Genomic DNA, 14,253 nt, shown 5'->3' on the forward strand with positions numbered 1-14,253 from the left:
TTTCCACTACCCAATTCTCTGGTCATCTTCTTTGTCACCTCAGTTTTTAGTTATTATCTTCTTCTTTTTGGAGACATAAAAGAATTAAGTGCTTTCACAATCATTTAGGATTCAGAATGCTTTATAGGCTAGCTGCTAAAATTTGGACGACTGATCACTGGCATTAGTTTGCATGGAGAACATGATTTCTCCTGTAATTGTTGGAGATACCACGGTTTCTCTATCTATTCCTGGAAATCTCCTGCACAAGGGGTTTGGCTTGAATGAGGGCATCTTCTAGTGCTTCAAGCCTCACGCATCAAGACGTGCATCAAGAGAAGGATTCAGCCATTGACAAACTTCTGAGTAATAGCCTTCAAGAGTTAGGTAAGTTGACAAATACTATCATAATAGACTCAATGCCGGATGGAAGTAGCATCCCTTTACTGTCTCTTTAATCTATTCAAAAGCTCTGGAAGCTTCCGTTACCACATCATCCTTGCATCATTGCTTTCGCGAGAGTTTGACTTCACCAATGTTGGGAAGGCAAGTGGTCATGGATTGATTTGCGACCATTGTACCTGCAACAACAAAGGAATTGTCCATCGTCTCAATCCAGACATCAATATCTAGCTCTACCTCAGCCCCTGAAGTTTGGTGGTTGAATTTGTTTCACGATAAAAAATTTCCCCTGCAGCTTCATGTGTGGTATTATCCCTTCCCATAAATTGTTGTCCTTGATTTGGAAAATAAACCATGATTTTTGGAATTTCATGCTTGAGTATTCCTCTTTCAAATATATTAGACAATTTCAGTGAATCAAAGGAAATTGAATATGCTAGTTATCTACCACCTACAAGTGTGAACAGACCTTAGTGTGTGTGTTAGTGCATGAACACACCTTTGTGTGTGTAAGCTTATGGTTGGGCAAATCCCTAGGCCTATGAAATAAAAGTTCTATTGTACTTTCACATCATCATCTATCGCATCAATCTAATCTACTTAGTTTGTTGTGTACTTGCAAGTGCTCTCTCTCTCTCTCTCCAGCAAAAAAAAAGAGGAGTTGCATTCACCGTAACTATTCGTTCAACATGTGCTCTAATGGCAACACCACCCCAACAGTGGTATTAGAGTCATGACACTGACGCTATCATCATCAGTTCCATAGCTCACTGCCTGGACTGCCTATCTCGCCACCAATGTCTGACTCTTCCTATTTAGCCATCTTCACCATTGAGCCTTTCTTGCTGCCATCCACCGCCTCCAGCAGTGAAATTGTCAACTTTCTTGCCTTGCATGTCATCAGAAGAGCTGTCCTCTTGCATGTCTTGATGCCTATCGGCAGTATCACTACCACCCTTGAGCAGTGTGCAGGACCACTGCTTCCTCCCTAATGAGAGTCGCTGCTGCAGTCACCTCCCTGAGCTGCACACTGCTGCTTCCTGCCAGCACACCCCTGCTGCCTTCCACGAGTGCCGCTTCTACCTTCCACCAACGTTGTTGCTGCCCTACTCACCTAAGCTGCTGCCCACTGGCACTTCTGTGCTATTGGTGCTTAGTAGCTCAGCTGCTACTGCCAACCCTGCCACTGCTGCCAACAATTCAAAATTGCCACTTTGTCTCACATGCTTGCTTGATAATGCCATCCTCTACACCATCACCTTCTGCAACACCACCACTCTGCTGAGCACACATCATTCAATTGGGAGCCCTCTAAGCAAAAAGTCTGCCATTGGCATATCAAAGAATGGCATCACCATCCAGAAGTTCTCAGGTGTTGGATTCTCCATTCAAAAGACCAAAATCCATCTCATTCGTATCAGAGAAGGTGCATGAAATGTTTATTCACATTATAACTCGAAGATGTTCAAGGAAATCCTAGATTTCATGAATATTGGCTAGAGAAGAACAAAAGGGTATTGGCCATCATTAGGCTTGGCCTCATGGACAACTTGCACCATCACCTTAACCTCAACAAGATAGTGAAAGAGGCATGGGAGAATCTTTCTACAATTTTCAGTAGTGATATAAATAATCCAAAATCATTTTTGAAAAGGCAACTTATAGCCTTTTGCATAAACCTTCGGACTCTTTCAAGCAACATTTGGATCATCTCAGCTTTTCTTGCTACAATTGACAACACACCAAAGTTGTGTAGATGACGATGGAAAGAAAGTTGTCCTTAATAGTCCCACAAAAGAAGATAAACTTAAAGAGATTGTTATAGCCTTCAAGGTTGATGGGAGATGAGCTACGAAGAGACGGTCGCCATTCACTTGGACAAAGAGTAGCGATTCACAAAGCAGAGATACCAAATTGCTCCTTGTTGCCTTCTATAGTAATATTTATTGCGACCTTATTGGTCATATAGTTGACCAATACTTCAAGAAGAAATGGAAGCATTAGTAGAAATAACATGGCAACTATTTAGCCACTCATCCCTACACGGATAGTAACTGTGGCCAAGATGAGTGTGCTTCTACCTTCGACAAAGCCCTAGAAACAATGATTGGTTGAAGATTGTTGTTGGGTTTTACTCACCCCTACGCTCACACAGGAGTGTTAGTGATCGGCACGTAGGACACTGGGGCACTTTTTACTCTCCATAAGAGAGTTTTTTTCCCCCAGTCACATTATTTTTCATGTGTGTATTTATGTTACACATTTTGGTCACTTACCACACATTACACACGTCTGTGTGTGAACGCACTTTAAGTCACTTACACAACCCTAAAGACTAAGGGTTGTACTTTGTACTTGGTATCTTACTTTTCAATCTACCAAGTTTCGATCTATGACCACTCTCTCACTCCCTACTGTTGTGCTCATTCTGAAGCTGTATTGTTGTTCTTTGACTTCAACAAATGGTATCAAAGCAGTCCCGTCACTTGTCTTGTGACCTATGAATTTGCCACCAGCTTTAGCCTGCAAGTCCCATTAGCAGTCTTGTCACTTACCTTGTGCCACATCAGCAACGCCGCCCTGTTTTTGATGCTGCCAGCTCAGCCCTGCTCCTGTTGCCCTTGTTCCTGCACAGCTTCCTCAGCTTGAAGCCGACTGCCATGTCAGCACATTTTCAGCTCTGCAGTCACTGTCAGAAACTCTAATCTGCAGAACAGTCCCAAACTGCCACATCAGCAGCTGCCACATGTATATTTCATTATTTTATTCAAAATTTCAGAGCCAAAGCAAAGATTTTTTCAAGGACAGGTCAATTTTTGCTTCAGCAAGTGCTTCAATGCACAAGTTGCAGAAATTTGCAGGCATTTGGGTCAGCAAATTTGGGGCTTTTGTATCTTTGGCAGACATTGGCACATGTATTGTGCTTTCAGTTTGAAATTGGTTGAAATTACGCACATTGGACAGTCAAATTTTGGGACTTTTGTGTTTTCAGTGCTGCTAAGCACTCTTATTGCATTGGGCAGCATGTTGCTTGCTGAAATCTGAAAAAAATCAGCACATTGAGGCAATAGTGGTCAAGTGTGACACGATTTAGCTGATTACAGCTTGGCATTTGCTGTAATTTCTGGAAATTTGACGATTTCCAGGTCAGCCATCTTTTGTTATATTGCTCTTGTGCATTTGATTGAGTGACATCTATCATGGCAGCTCAAGGACAGAGTGATGCCTTCACTTATGTATCAAAAATGGATAGATTGGATGGCAACAATTATTCTCTGTGGTCCTTCATGATGAAAAATGTACTTGTTGCAAAAAAACTTTGGGATTATGTCAATGTGAAAGAAGTACATCCTAGTGATTTGACTCCTACAACTCCTCCACAAGGAAGTCGTGGCCAAAGGCAAGAGGATGCATCTGCAACCTCTCAACAAGGAGTAGGACGTGGACAATTGCCACTCAGCCACCACCCCAAAGAACAGCTACATAGAAGGCTTGGGACACTAGGAATGCCCAAGCATTGCCACTTATTGCATTGGCAATTCAGTGTCGATAATTCCACATATCCATTATGCTCCTACTTCACGAGTAGCATGTGTTACACTTGAGCATATTTTTGCTGGAAAAAATGATACTCGCATTTCTTTTTTAAAGGAGCTTGAAAATGTGAAGATGGAAGAAGGTGATGCTATGTAAGATCACTTCATAAAATTCAGGACTTGCATAAGCAGTTGATGAATGTAGAGGAGTATTATTCTGATGCTCATATGATTTCTACAACTTTGAACTCTTTGCCACCTTCTTATTTGGCCTTTCATATGGCATTGAATCTTACAATGTGGGTTTCTATGCAGCCACTTATTTTTCTTCAGTTGGTTAGCTTATTGCTACAAGAAGAACAAACAAGGAAGAATAGTGGAGTGGATGTTGTAGCTTTTTAATAAGCTTTTATGGCAAAATAGAAATCAGCCCAAGAATGCTCTGCAAAGTTTTGGAAGTTCTGGAACTTCACAGAGCAACAATAAGCAGGGGGCACACAAGCCACCCTCTAGTGCTACTACTACTGCTACTGCTAGAGAGTTCGTGTCGTTCGTCATTGACCATGACTATTGCTTTTATACTTGCTGTCATGATTCTTCTTGGACAAATTGAGCATTCAACTCTACAGAGGATGCTAGCACTTGGTTTTTTAACAATGGTGCTTCTAAGCACATTACATCCCGCAAGGATTTGTTTACTTCTATTGTTGCAACTCCTGTTGGCAAATCAGTGCAATGTGCCAATAATGCATCTTATCCTACTAGAGATGTTGGAGAGATTGTTTTGAAAGCCATTGATGGCTCTACTCTCCATTTGCAAGATGCTTTATATGTGCCAAGGATAAAGAAGAAATTGTTGTCCATTTCTTGCTTATTAAAATGTGAAATGCAAGTCGCTTTTGATGATGATAAATGCTTGGTCAAGGAAAAGAAATTCTTGACTTTGGTACTCACTGGCACATTATGTCATGGACTTTATGAGTTAGATGCTCACTCGGTTAATCAATCAATTTATTTGGCATCTACTCTTACTTCTACTATGTTAGGGGCAGAGTTATGGCATGCTCATATGGGGCATGTGAATTATGGCAGCTTGATGCTTATGTAACGTACTCAGATGTTGGAAGGCTTACCTCTCTTGGAGAGACCTCTTGAGCACATTTGTGAGGGATGTATTTTTGGAAAAATGCATCGGTTTTCTTTCCCTCATGATCTTTCTTTTAGAGCTACGGCTAGGTTGCAAATTGTGCATTCAGATGTATGTGGACCCATGCAGACAAAGTCATTGGGTGGATGCTATTACTTCATCACCCTCATCGATGCCTTTACACGTTTTTGTTTCATTGATAAAAAGTTAGAAGTGTATGATGCATTTTTGGCTTTTACTGTACTAGTGGAAAATCAATCTAGTTGTCAAATTAAGACTCTTTGTTCGGACCAAGGGGAGAATATATGTCTTCTTTGTTGGATATTTTTTTGAAGCAAAAAGGCATTGCACATCAATTTACTACTGCATATACTCCATAGCAGAATGGGATTGCAGAAAGGAAGAATCGTTCACTCATGGAGTGGGCATTGGATGGTAGCAATGTAAGCTGAATATGATTCTATCATGAAGAATCAAACATGGGATTTAGTTACATTGTCTGTTGGAAAGAAATCCATTGGTACTAAATGGGTCTATAAGCTGAAACGAAAAGTGGATGGATCCATTGATAAGTATAAGGCCAAGCTTGTGGCAAAAGGCTATGCACAAAAGAAAGGTATTGATTATGAGGGGACATTTGCTCCTATTGCACTTTTACATGGGGAACTTCAGAAAGAAGTGTATGTTCAGCAGCCCATGGGTTTTGCAATTAAAGGATCCGAACACTTGGTATGCAAGCTGAAAAAGACTCGGTATGGTTTGAAACAAGCTCCACAAGCTTGGTATGCTAAAATTGATGCCTTGTTACTCAGCCAAGAGTTCATTAACAGCCCATCAAAGTGTTCTCTTTACATATGCAAAGAGGGGGGGAGATCCTTGTTGGTCATTTGACTTTATGTGGATGATCTTTTGCTCACAGGGCCACATGCTAGTCAAATTTCAATATTTAAGAAAAATTTGCAACTAATTTTTTATATGTCAGATTTGGAGCATTTTCATTACTATTTGGGCTTTCGGTTTATTCATGATACTAGAGGCATTGGATTGTCACAATCCAAATATATTGGTAAACTCTTTGAGAGATTTGGCTTCTAGGATTGCAAGCCAATAAGCACACTAATGGAGAATGGAATTAAGCTGTCTTTGCATGATGAGAGTGATATGTTTGACATTCATACATATGCTCCAATAGTTGGATGCCTTATTTATGTATGCTGCGAAAGGCTAGATATTCAGTTTGCAGTTTCAGCCTTGAGCAGATATATGAACAGCTTGTGCATGTCACAGTGGCAAGGCACTAGGACTCTTGGATTGCTTTATGCCAAGGGGGCGTGCTACAGTTACATGTTTACAGTGATTCCGATTGGGTTGGAGATTTTGATTCTCATTACTCTACAAGTGAAAATTGTTTCTTTCTTGGCTTTTCTTGCATTTCTTGGCCTAACAAGAAACAAACCACTATCGCCACATTGTCTTGTAAAGCTGAATACGAGGCAGCTTTCACTACTACAGTTGAATGTGTATGGCTAAGATGTTTGTTGGCTGATCTTGATATATCTATCATTGAGCTTACTCCTTTGTTTACTAATAGTCAGAGTGCCATTGGAGAGGCCGGAAACTAGTATTTCATGCATGCACGAAACATATTGAGATACATTATCACTTTGTCAAAGGGAGGCTACATGTAGGGAATATTAGCCTTGTCTACTATCCTATCAACAACAATGTGGCAGACATCTTCACCAAAGCTCTTCCTCGCGACAAATTTGAAGCATTTCGCAATGCTTTAAATTTGATCTCCTTTGGTGGATGATCCTTGTATGCGGATCATTTATCACGTCTAAGCTCACACAGGAGTGTTAGTGATCCACATGCAAGACACTGGGCACTTTTTACTCTCCATAAGAGAGGTTTTTTCCCCCATTCACATTATTTTTTATCTTTGTATTTATGTTACACATTTTAGTCACTTACCACACATTGTACACATATGCGCCACATTGTCTTGTAAAGTTGAATACAAGGCAGCTTTCACTACTACAATTGAATGTGTATGGCTAAGATGTTTGTTGGTTGATCTTGATATATCTATCATGGAGCTTACTCCTTTGTTTACTAATAGTCAAAGTGCCATTGGAGAGGCCGGAAACCAGTATTTCATGCATGCACGAAACATATTGAGATACATTATCACTTTGTCAGAGAGAGGCTACATGTAGGGAATATTAGCCTTGTCTACTATCCTATCAACAACAATGTGGCAGACATCTTCGCCAAAGCTCTTCCTCGCGACAAATTTGAAGCATTTCGCAATGCTTTAAATTTGATCTCCTTTGGTGGATGATCCTTGTATGCGGATCATTTATCATGTCTACGCTCACACAGGAGTGTTAGTGATCCGCATGCAAGACACTGGGCACTTTTTACTCTCCATAAGAGAGGTTTTTTCCCCCATTCACATTATTTTTCATCTTTGTATTTATGTTACACATTTTAGTCACTTACCACACATTACACACATACGCGCCACATTGTCTTGTAAAGCTGAATACAAGGCAGCTTTCACTACTACAGTTGAATGTGTATGGCTAAGATGTTTGTTGGCTGATCTTGATATATCTATCATGGAGCTTACTCCTTTGTTTACTAATAGTCAAAGTGCCATTGGAGAGGCCGGAAACAATAGAATAACCCAAGTATCGGGTAATATCTCCTTTAGAAATCACAACTCCTTGCCAACCCAAAACTTGCAAATCACTCTCCATACAAGAAAGCAGTGGAGACTTCTGAGCATTAATATGAAGTCTGAACTTTAAAGTAAAGAGATTCCATGTAGCCATTGCTCGATTAACATCAGTGCGATCAGCCTTAAGAAACATAAAGGAATCATTAGCCAAAGATTGACCCAAAAGTTGGGCACCGCTAGGAAGAGACGAACCAACGATCTCTCCTTGATCAGTCAACTTATTCAACAATGAGAGCATCGGGTGAGTGACCAAGGAAAATAGTAAAGGACTGAGAGGACTGCCTTGTCGAAGAGACTGGACAAGGTAATTTCATGTGTGATCCCTCCATTAAGTGCAGTACGAGCCACAGCACCCTGACTAGTGGTATCAACAAGGAAGTCATGCAAGGACCAAATCCCATGGTGGACATCAGTTGCCACAAGAAGGACCAATTGACCCAATTGAACATTCAAAATGTTATGCATTATATTCCTTAATGAAACCATATTGACGTGGACGAACTAAGTGCGGAAATACTTTCTATAATCTATTGGCAATGATTTTAGAGAAGATTTTATACAAAGAACCCATAACAAAAATTGATCTCTATTGTTTCAAAGAGGTTGGAGAAGGAACCTTAAGTAGTAACCGAATCACAATAATCTTCCAGTCTGAAGGCATCCTACCTAGAGTCCAAACTTGTTGACATAGGCGAGTTAATGAGTCCTTAAGCTGCTCAACATGGGCTGAAAACAGCTCATTAGGAAGCCCATCCCAGCGGGGGCTTTTCCTTGGTGGTAAATGGGATAGCACATCCTCCACTTCAGCCTCTAAGATATCAGCCTCCATAAAATCAACCCATTCAGGCTTAACCTGATTACTAACCAAATTGCAAATGTATCGACGAGCAGAGTCAACAGCATCAGAAAGAACCTCCTATGGACCCAACAAAGATTTATAATAATTTACACACATTTGGATGATGGAAGCAAGATTAGTCCTCACCATAACACCCTGCTCATCCAACAAATGCACAATATTTTTCAGAGTGTATTTTTTATGTAAACAAGTAAAAAACTGATGAGATTGACAATTATTACCATGCAAAGCTTCCGCTCTGGCCAACAATTTGTATTTAGCATATTCTTCCTCTTGAAGAGATTGAACTCTACATTTCAACCATTCAATGCATGTGAGTAAGTTATTAGTGCTATCCCTTGACTGACACAGAGACAACGATTGAGTCTCTCTCTCTCTCTCTCTCTCTCTCTCTCTCTCTCTCTCTCCATGGAGTTGCATACATTCAGCACATGCTCCAATGGCTACACCACCTAACAAAATTGAAGGAAGAACTAACATTTTTATTCATGGACTTAATCTAGAGAGGAGTATGTGTGCACACGTGCGTAGGTGGGCTTCCTAAGATTTTCAAAGCTTTATATTCAACTAGTAATATAAGGTATTTTTGTAAAACATAAGCATTTTGTGAACTTTTTCCATAGACTATGATGTGATCTTTTTTTTTGTTGGAGTGGGGGAGGTAAGGCTTGCAGCACTTGGTTGTAGATCCAACAATGTAAAGCCATTGTTTCTCTATTAATTTCCACTGTATCACTTGTGTGATAGCCTTAGAATATCTATAGGTGAACTAGCTTTAGCTCTTCGAACCATCAAATTCTCCTAAGATGTGTTGTAAGGTCTCTAGGATTTGAGTTTGATTACAAATGGTGGGAGGTCCTCCAAGGTATTCCTCACAACTAACCTCATTGAATTTGAGTATAGCATGCATTTGAGAGATTCTCAGAAATGGACATCATCGCTCTTGAAGCTTTAGGTATTCGTTTTTCTTCATTTTCGTGAAATATTAAGGCTCAAAAACAAGCTATAATTGTCAAGCATACTATACTATGTTGTTCGGGGTGTTTACACACACCATCATTTGATGCGCTTCTATAAGATTACTATTGTTCCTCCCTTGTAAAAGGTGAGCTTATCTTCCTTCCTAGGTACCTTAGCTTTGGGCATACACCCCCTTATGAATCTTGTAGGGGGAAGGTCATCTTCCAAAAACACCCCTTTTCAGTTAAATGTCTTATGTTGTACTGAGAAGTCTCTCTTAGCCTCCATTGTGGGAAAATGCGTGATGAGAGCATGTTCCTTTGACTTTGCCCATTTCATTCTGCTTGCTTGATTTTTTATCTACTCACCAAGCTGATGTATGCAAGGCTTCTTTGATACCCATCTTCCCATATATATCCTTGGTGTCATCCTCCATGTTTCAGGGACTTTTAAACCAACTACTAGCACATGTAGGGCACTTACTTTCCATCGCCGTTCTTCTTCAGATTGTCACTAATGATGGTGGTGGTGGGAGTAGAATTTGTGAGCTATTGTTTGCCCTTCTTCACATGTATCCAATGTTCTATTTACTCCACTTGTTTTGTGACTTCTTTAGTGGTAAAAAGGTGAGATTATTTAGTATTGGAATTTTTTGTTTTGGTTGAGACATAGTAGTTTCAATCTTATTTGGTTTTTTTTCTTTCATATAAGCAAAAGAATGAGGAGAATTATATGCTATCAAGTGCTTTGTAATAAATCAAAATCTATGCACAAAATGATGTATAAAAAATAAGTAATGAATGGATCATGGGTTTTATTTTTAATGGTTTATATAAATTCTAGATTCTCTAACATTCTAGATTTTAGATTTTTAGATTTTTTTTTAAACTTTTCAAAACTACATTAATAGAATTTGATGGATTTTTTAAAAACTAAATCTCTAGATCTATGGCCTATAAAAACCAATCACTTGGCCTTATTTTCATTTTTCAACTCTCCAACCACGTCTCTTCTCCCAAGTACCCTTTGCTCTTACCTCCTTCAGTAATAGCTTACAAGATCTTTTGTCCCAATATCAATTATCATGATATGCTATTATAGCATGGTTCAAGCCTGGAATACCCTCTCGAGTGCATGAGCATACATTTAGGAGAATATGCCGTCAAGTTCTAGGATTCTAACAAGGAATGGGTACCATGCAATCTCTTGAAGTACATCAACAACGTAGAGACATTTCAAAAACAATTAGGTTGTTTTTGTGCAAATCTCACCCTCTGCTACTTTAAGTACCTTACTCCTTGGTAAGCTAGAAAATACAGCTTTGATCAACATGGCACTAACTACCTCTCATGCCACTTTCATTTTGTCACTCAATGAAGATGAGGACCCACTTGTTGTCATAGTGGATAGTGAAAAGCATGTGGGAGGCTTACTGCTCTTTTAGTTATTTAATCTTTTGTAAAGCGAGGTTATGCACGATGGCCTAGAGCCATCCTACAGCTTATAATCATGCAATCTTGTACTTTTTTCATAATTAATACAATTACCTATTATGAGAGAGAGAGAGAGAGAGAGATCTGATTGGTGGTCTTCCAACTAGAGAGGTGTTGCGTGCTCGAAAGATCTCTACTGGTCGTTGTGTATTTTGCACTACATGTGATGAAACATTGCTTCTTCTTTTTGCCTCTTGTCCAGTTGCATGAGAGATCTTATGTTTTATTTCTTGCGTGTGACTCTCGGCAACTCAGCTACGCATAACAGCCCATTCATGGATTATGGGAAAGCTGCCCCGCCCTCCATGCCTTCTTTGCATTTTGATCATTCTTGCATGTTGCAGTTTCTGAGATGGACTGCCTTGTGGCATATCTAGCATACTCGGAATACCTTTATTTTTGATTCTATCTCGGGCATCCATGGTCATGTGGCCTGTATTCGAGGTCTAGTGCCATGGCAGATTTCTTCTTTTTTGCTCTACACCAACAATATGATTTTCTCTTTGTATTAAAGTCCTGATAGTCTTTCGTCACTTTCCTAGATGACCTGATGGTCTGATGTAACAAAATGTAAGAGATTTAGTGAGAATGCTGACCAGATGGTCTGATGTATATATTTTTCGAAGAGAGAGTACTAAGCCGACCTGATGGTCGAATGTAAAATATTTACTTAATTCAATTATCTTCACACAAAAAAGAAAGAGAGAGATCTGGATGGAGCAATGGCCATTTGGAGATTATTTGGTCAAGCCTTAGGCCTTAACATCAATATACATAAATCCACTTTGATCAATTATACAGAGAGAGATTTGCATGCTTTTCTAGTAGGGTGAGATCACAGGACAATTAGGCTATCTATGGATGTGGCCCCTTGTACATTGCTTGATTGGATATCTTTACGCATTCATGACAAGTTTATGTATTGGAAATCTCAAGGGTGCCCTCTACATGTGTGATTCAAAGTTGCACAAATGGTCATGGCAAGTATGATCTCCTAATTTGGATCGGGTATCGGTCTCTTAGCAACACGTTACTACACCAAAGTGTTTGGGTGGTGCTGCCTTGTTTGGCGGCTTTATGGATGGCCCTGTTATAGTCCTTACGTGCAACATCATTGTTGGGCAAACATTGCTATGGCTTTTGTTGAGGAAATCAGCATCTCACATGGTTACACTAGAATGTAGGCATCTTGTGGCATGTTTGAATTCAACTCAAGTAGTCAAAACGCCACACTCTTTTCTTCTTTCACACTTAATTGCTTCCTGGTAGGAGATCCTGCAACTCATTGCTTGGTGTCCCCCTAACTCTGTTGGGTATTTGACTCACGCCTTACTTACACCTACGCTCATATGGGAGTGTCAGTGATCAGTAGGACACTGGGGCACTTTTTACTCTCGGTAGGAGAGGTTTTTTCCCCTAGACTTATGGTCTTATTGTCGTATGTACTTATGTGCTTATGTTACACACATTTGGGCACTTAGTGTGTGTCGGGTGTGAACACCCCCTACAACCCTAAGGTTTAAGGGTTGTACTTTGTACTTTCAGGTTACACTCATTCAGACTATTCTCTTGGGTGTCGTGCTTCTGCTCTCACATTTGGTATCAGAGCGGTCTTCAGTCAGCAGCCAGCAGCCCCCGCCAGTTTTGCCCCCGTGTCGCCAGCTCTAGTCGCCAGTCTGCAGCCGCCTGTACCTGCCCAGTCCTGCCTGCGCCTGTCAGCCCGTCAGCGCGCAGCACCAGACGACTCCTTTGCCCTGCGCGCAGCTCCAACAGTCAGCGCGCAGCACCGCCCTGCCCAGCGCGCCACCTGTACCTGCGTGCGCCCTGCCCAGGCGCTGTTCCTCTGTGCGCAGCCTTCGTTCGAGTGTGCCACCTGTCAGTCCGCCCGTCAACGGACCTTCCACAGCTTGTGACTGTCCGCAGCTCCACTGTCTGCCCGTCAACGGACCTTCCACGTCATACAGTCCGCCCATCAACGGACCTGCCACACGACTGTCCTGCGCCGCCAAACTGCCCGCCGTTTTGAAATCTCCACGTCAGCTCTGCTCGCAACCTCGGCCGCCTGTCTGACCAGCACACGCCAGTCTGCTCCACGTCAGGTAAAATTTTAAACATTTTTTTTTTTAAATTTCAGCCCAAAACACAGTTTTGGAAGAGGAGGTTCACATGCGGCAAGCACAGCACAGGTGTGATTTAAATTTCATGCAAATTTCTGGACTGGATCGTTAGAAATTTTGGGGCTTTCGTGTATTTTGAGGACAGTTGCATTTGAACTGCTGATACAGTCACAGAAAGACTATTTTGATAGAAATTTTGGCAAAAATTATGGGGATTTTAAGATAACAGTGATGCAGTGCACTGTTTGCACCTTGGGAAGCGTGCATTAAAAGACAGTTTTCTGACAGAGTACGCCCTTGCACATTAATTGCAGAAACGTGTTTGCTGCAATTTCTGGAAATTTGCAGATTTCCAGTTAATACTGCTTTGACATTGCTCATTTTGTCTTTGGAAATTTGTCATCATGGCAAATTAGGGAGGTGATGTTTTTACGTATGTATCCAAGGAAGACAGACTGGACGGAAACAACTATTCCCTTTGGTCATTCATGATGAAGAATGTATTAGTGGCCAAGAATTTAGGGGATTCTGTCAGTGGAGAGGAAACTCGACCGGGAGTTGTAGCTCCCGTTACTCCTCCTCCCCATGGCGCACGTGGACAACAGGGACCTCAGCCCGCTCCACCTCAGCCACTTCCTCCAAGAACTGCAACTCAAAAAGCTTGGGATACCTGTGATGCACAGGCCTTGTCGCTGATTGCTCTGGCAGTTCAGAGGTCCATCATACCTCATATCCGTTCGGCATCTTCTTCACGAGATGCATGGTTGACTTTGGAGCATATGTTTGCAGGAAAGAATGAGACTCGGATCTCTTTCTTGAAGAAAGAGTTGGAAACTCTGAAGACGCATGAAGGTGATTCTATGCAAGATCACTTAAACAAGATTCAGGACTTGAGGGAGCAGCTCATGAATGTAGATGAGTATTTTTCGGATGCACAGTTGATATCCACCACCTTGAATTCCTTACCTCCTTCGTACTTGTCTTTTCATACTGCATTGAACCTCACCATGAGGA

At 41.0% G+C, this 14,253-nt stretch overlaps 1 protein-coding gene across 4 annotated transcripts in view; it reads left to right on the forward strand.

Annotated features, from left to right (window-relative positions):
* The window catches only part of BLI (protein BLISTER), a 123,529-nt gene that overhangs the window by 101,752 nt on the left and 7,524 nt on the right, over nucleotides 1-14,253 (forward strand). The gene's annotated exons all lie outside the window — the stretch shown is intronic.

This window comes from Lygodium microphyllum, chromosome 7 (genome assembly GCF_053477565.2).
Source record: "Lygodium microphyllum isolate KBCC chromosome 7, Lygodium_microphyllum_v1.1.10, whole genome shotgun sequence".
Classification (NCBI taxonomy): Eukaryota; Viridiplantae; Streptophyta; class Polypodiopsida; order Schizaeales; family Lygodiaceae; genus Lygodium; species Lygodium microphyllum.